Raw genomic sequence first — 6,357 nt, forward strand, 5'->3', positions numbered from 1 at the left:
ACATACATACATACATACATACATACATACATACATACATACATACATACATACATACATACATACATACATACATACATACATACATACATACATACATACATACATACATACATACATACATACATACATACATACATACATACATACATACATACATACATACATACATACATACATACATACATACATACATACATACATACATACATACATACATACATACATACAAATATAATTTTGTTTGCCTCGTCTTTTTAGCAAGAGCTAACACTTCGTGAACCGACAGATCTACACCCCCCCCCCCCCTCCTGTTTTAGCAGGCATAAAGATCAGAAAGCCGACCACACTGTAAGTGGGTCTGGTCGGAACGCCACCTGAATGTGATTGTCCTTTTCGAAGGAAGTGTGCAACGGTCACTGCCAAACCCTTCTTGGTGGAAACTCCGACGCATTAATCATTGATTTGCAACACATATCGGCGGTCGCTAATTACACTATGTGCTGGATTCTGACAATGCACATCTCCACAGCTCAGTGAATAGAAAAAAGAACCCGTTGCCTCTGGTCAGAGAGCTTCTGATGCGCGCCGCAGTTTACGCCAAATTTTAAGCGGGTCATGAGTTTCTTTTCATGCACCGTACATTATACGATGATAAAAACCGCAACTCGCTAGTTAAACGCCACGTGACTGGACTAAGCAGCCATCTCCCTTGGAAGTGGCACTTCAGGAGTTTTGCACCAGGAGCAAATGAAATAAATATTCGAGACTACCCTGGATGGAGTCAGTCGGTGCAAAGTGCAAAAACAACATTCACCATTGACAGCGGACATGAAGAAATACGACGTGAAGCCGGCTACGTGCGGACAAGCATGTATTTTTCTTGCGCGGCATAAGGTGAAGAATACCAGTAACGAGGTGATGGTATAGTATAGTCTGGTTCTCCCCATGACCTTCTCTATAATCCCCTCCTATAATGCCTCCTATAATCCCTCTATAATGCCAGAACACTGGCATTGCAGGAAATAACCAGCCGGACGACACCTCCCGTTATGCCCACAACGACGGAGTTTTAGTCCAAATTCCGTTAACGAGAGCCGACGCAGCGAGCGGGCTTCGCTGTTTGGCTGTGGAGCTGACACATTCAGCGTGGAACACCGGAAAGTTCCCCAACCGTCGCCTCAAGGCATTGGACCCCGGACTGCACCTGCGTATTCCCCACCACACAACACGTCGTGAACCAACGCTGATGTGCCGCTATGGCTTGGCACAGTAACGACAAGCACAGTAACGTTGCTTTCGCAAACAAAAAGGCCTTCCTGATCGAGATGGCTTACAGCCCTGCTTGTGAACGATGTGGCGTTGATGAAACGATTGAGCACCTCCTTTGTGATTGCCCCGTTTTTGCAACTGAACGACATATGCTGCGTACTGCATTAGATAGTCTTTACGCTCACCCCTTAAAGGAAGTGAAGATCTTGAGACCATGGCCACAAAAGTCATCTGCGTTCAAAGCCTACAAGGCACTTCTTCGGTTTTTTAGAGCGACTAGCCTGATTGACAGACTGTGACTTTCTCGTCTTTTCTCCTCTTCTACCCTCCCCCTTTAATTCCCCTTCCCCAGTGCAGGGTAGCCAACCGGAATTCATTATTTCTGAAGTGCGAGATGCCGGGCTAGTTGGTACTGCATAATGAAATAAAACAGCGCAAGGAACGGCACGAAACACGAAGGAAAGGAAACAAAGACACAGGCGCTAACAACTGAAATTTTATTCCGATGCAGGACATATATATATATAAGGTACAAAGAGGGGGTGTGTGGCCAAATGCGATCCTGCACAATCACCGAAACAGTGAATGTGTAAATGTTTAATCTTTTTCATGAATGGCCCTCTCCGCCACTTTTGTTAATCACTTTGTGTCACGATTTTAGTCCCGTGTTTTTTTACCGTTATAATTTAACGCTTTTACTTGCCTTTTTTGCTATGTATATATCTGTTTTTACCGGTTTTACTTTCCGTCCCGTTCTCTTACACCGTGGTTTTTATCGCTTTTAGTCTTTTCGGCCTTTCACCTTTTTATCGTTTTTACTCTTGGGCGATCCTGCACAATCACCGAAACAGTGTAGTCACTACACTGTTTCGGTGATTGTGCAGGATCGCATTTGGCCACACATATATGTCCAGCATCGGAATAAAATTTCAGTTGTTAGTCAGCGCCTGTGTCTTTGTTTCCTTTCCTTCGTGTTTCGTCCCGTTCCTTGCGCTGTTTTATTTCATTCTTTCTGGTTAGCATCCCTGCCTTCCGCCCTTCTTTTCTCCTGCCTCCTCCATCCTCCTCTATTACCATATCGCTTGCTCATCATTAGCAGCGGGCAAAAGCTCACCAGCGCAAGACATTTCCTTGCCCGGTGACTCGTAATCACGCAACATATTCGACCCTGGCCCGTATTGCCTTTTACAATACGTGAGGCGCGACAAATGTGCATGCTTGATATATTCCGCAGCCCTGTACGCATCCTCGCCGACGTATCAGCAGCGACAAAAGGGCATTTGCCTACAAAGAGGTGGGCCTGGATTTTCCCTCTGGCTGAGAGGAACGGAAACCAAAAGTGTTGCTTGTGCTCGAGCTACAGGTGTGCACGGGCTCGGGCCGGCCGGAAAGCCCGTACCCGACCCAAGCCGGGCTTGGGCTGCTCGGAATCCCTCTCTCTAGGGCTCGGTCCGGGCCCTGGCCAAAGTATATTTTCCTCGGGCAGGCCGGGCCGGACTAGACACCCCGATCACGAACACATGCAAGAACACATGCAAAGCGCGGATACGGCCATAGTGCGATAAGCGTCTAAAATGCATAGCATTTTCTCGCTCTTCCCCATGCGAGGGCTTCCGAGTTCTTTCCCGGCGTCCGACTCGCCTTTCCTCTCCGCCTCATCAAACGTCTCTAGTAGTTTGGCTACTTTTGGCTACTTTTAACTTCAGTTCTGGCTCTTTTTGAAATCCGCCCAAAGGCAACCCTGACTCTGCCACGCCCTTTTTTCTGTGTTGCGAAATTTATGTTATTTAAGTGTAAAACGGTGTGGATCCGCTCTTCATAATTCCGCTTGTCTATCGTGAGGATGATAGCGGGATTCCGCTAGTGACAGGTACTGCTATTGACGCTCAATTTGAAAGTACCAAGGACTAAAATATTTAATTAAGTCACTCGATTAGGGTGACGTCAAGGATGTGACGTTATGCAACCGGAAGTAGAGCCGAAGAAGGGCATAGGAAGGGATTGGCGCGCGATTTGAAACTACCAAGGACTAAAATGGATAAACGAGAAGTGAATTAATGTGACGTAGCAGACGTGACACCATGCAACCAGAAGTAGAGCCGAAAAAGAGAATAGGAAGGGTTTGAAGCGCAATTTGAAGGTACCAAAGACTAAAATGGGTAAACTAAAAGCAACCACAAGCAACCAACAGCAGCATCCGTGCTTTCGCATTACTCCAATGCAGATGCTCTTTAATTATTTTTTCTTTTTACAATAAGCTAGTTCTGTTCTCTACATATTCAGCAAATTTGTCATGTAAAACGTGAGAACTCCATTCCAATATCTTTGATAAACTTATCATCCTGAAATTATTTTTTTTCTTTTATACATTTTCAACTGCACTTATAGCATGACGGGCCAGTCCGAGCCTGAGCATTAAATCTGAGCGCCGGATTCGGCCGGGCCGGACTCAGTCCCTTTCAGACTCGGGCCGGACCGGGCTCGAGCTCGTAATTTTGACCCGTGCACACCTCTAGTTCGAGCTAGTAACTTTGAAGTACCAGGTGCACATTCTCACCCTGCATAGCGTCACATTATTCTCGACTTTTAGAAAGAGAGGAACAGCATGTATTGGCGCACAAAACCAAATCCCTCTCTTCAGCGCATGCAGCCCAGAAGGAAGGGCGATTGGTGATTGGTCGGCCCTAAGGAAGGATACGAGGTTACGGTGTGCGTGTGTGTGCGCGTGTGTGTGTGTGTGTGTGTGTGTGTGTGTGTGTGTGTGTGTGTGTGTGTGTGTGTGTGTGTGTGTGTGTGTGTGTGTGTGTGTGTGTGTGTGTGTGTGTGTGTGTGTGTGTGTGTGTGTGTGTGTGTGTGTGTGTGTGTGTGTGTGCGTGCGTGCGTGTGTGTGTGCGTGTGCGTGTGCGTGTGCGTGTGCGTGTGCGTGTGCGTGTGTGTGTGTGTGTGTGTGTGTGTGTGTGTGTGTGTGTGTGTGTGTGTGTGTGTGTGTGTGTGTGTGTGTGTGTGTGTGTGTGTGTGCGCGCGCGCGCGCGTGCGCACTTTTATATTTTCTTCTTTGAAGATGAACCAGGACTACCAGTCATACAGATTACCAACCAGGCCTTCTTTTATGAACAGAACCAATTTTTTCTGGAACAGATGAAACCCTGTCCTTTAACCCCTTGAGTATAAGATTTAGGAGGCGGAAATTATGATCATGTGAAATTATATATCTTCAAGAAAGGAAACGAACGTGCACATCATACAAATTTCTCTGCACATTGGAGTTATCTGTGCTGTAATCGCCCGAGGCGGGCAGTCAGGTGAAATTACTTGACTGATAAGAAAGTTTGGCAGCTTTGTTTACTGTCCCGATTGCCTTCTTCTCGTGCCGACGCAATGGAAATGTGTATTAATGCACATAGGAGGGAAAGTGCTCCTTGCGCACTGCTTACGCTACGTTCATTTCGTGCGTTAAATGTCTTTCCACGCCTCACTGATTCTATTTCCAGACGAATATACGAAGGCGTAGCTTCCATATTTTCACTGCGGGTAGGCGAGAGGATGAAAATTTTTTATAACATATCTCGAAATGTAAAAGTGCATTTGTTTGCTCTGCACCTTGTCGCGACAAAGCGAGCGAGGGGATTGCAGCGGAGACCTTAGTTACATTCCGGGGAATCATTTCAGAACGACACCGTCCATGATCCAATGACTCCTCGTGTGCTGTCGAGACTCTTTCGTAATCCAATAAGGCGTGTTGTGGAACCCTTTGGATAAAATTCCGCTGCATCGCTGAGGATCTCTTTGAACGCCTCAACAATAACAGTGTATTAGCTAAGCAACACCTCTTGGGTAATCGCCTTTACTGTGGACAGCGCTGCATATTATGGGCTGGATTGGATGATCGAACAACGTGCCAAAAATTAAACGCACTTTTCCTTTCTCTCCACTTAGCCATCAAGACTGGACATGCACTTTCCAAATGAAGTAATATTGACTCAGAAATTTTGGACATTTTTTTTTATAAATAGTTAAAAACGTAATATTTGTTTTTAATATACACGGAGATATTCCCTCTGAGGCTTCAATTTTATATACTTTTAAAAAGAAAGCGCCTATTGGTTTTCACCGGCAGTATGTATTGCTGTTTTTTTTTTTTGTTTTTTTTTTACGGCATCGGAAAAATTCAATAGCAAAATTTCGGTACTCTTTAGAAGCTTATGAATTTATGAATTTGCTCATAAAAATATTTTACAACTTTCCGCAGGTGCGTTGCAATATCTTAAAAACACAGCCCATTTGCTTTTCATGGTATTTTTAATTACTCACTGCAAGCGGGTAGAAGCTTTAAAGGAAAAGTATTGCCACCCATGTAAAGTTTAGATCGTTTCAACAAATGTGTGTCCGACAGTACCTAAGACTATATACCGAAGTTGTCTCTCAATTCTAGGCTCTTCCAGAATCACAGACTTGACAGTGTTTTGTTCGTATCGAGCAATGCTCATTGGCGACAGGTTTTTTACTAGCTTACTCATTCGTGATCTACGATACAGACTTGTCCTGATCTCGTTTGGTTAGGTAACTCTGCCATGCTCCAGTGCATCAACCGCAACAAAGATGGAAGAATTTCAGCAAGAATTCATCATGGGTTTCCCAGACTTTAGAAGAGACTTACTTCCATTCGCCATTCTTTAAAGCTACTGCTGAGCGCAGACGCTAGCAAGGCTCATTATTAAAATTTTACTCCTCGAAAATTACCAACACTCAGGCTAAGAAAGAGATGGAGCGATGAAGCTTTCTTGCAAAATACTTCCTCTTCGAGGCTGGTCCTCCGAATTCAGAAGTCCAGCGCTGGCTGCGAACTTTCGCGAGTACGGTGGACCAGCAGAAGCTGTGATCCCCGGAAAAGTGGAGGGAACCGGGCCATAGAGTGTTTCCACTGTGCTCTTTAGCGTGGTGGGTGGGCGTCTGATAAGTGACCGCGTATTTTCAGGGGGTATGCGGGCTCTTGGCAAACCATGAAACCTCGGTTCCATGGAGGCGTCTTACCACGGCCCGAGGTCCCCTGCCGAAAATTAGCTGAATACATCTGACGATTTGCAA

This window comes from Amblyomma maculatum, chromosome 4 (assembly GCF_055883805.1).
Source record: "Amblyomma maculatum isolate TAMU_Amacu chromosome 4, ASM5588380v1, whole genome shotgun sequence".
NCBI classification, from domain to species: Eukaryota; Metazoa; Arthropoda; class Arachnida; order Ixodida; family Ixodidae; genus Amblyomma; species Amblyomma maculatum.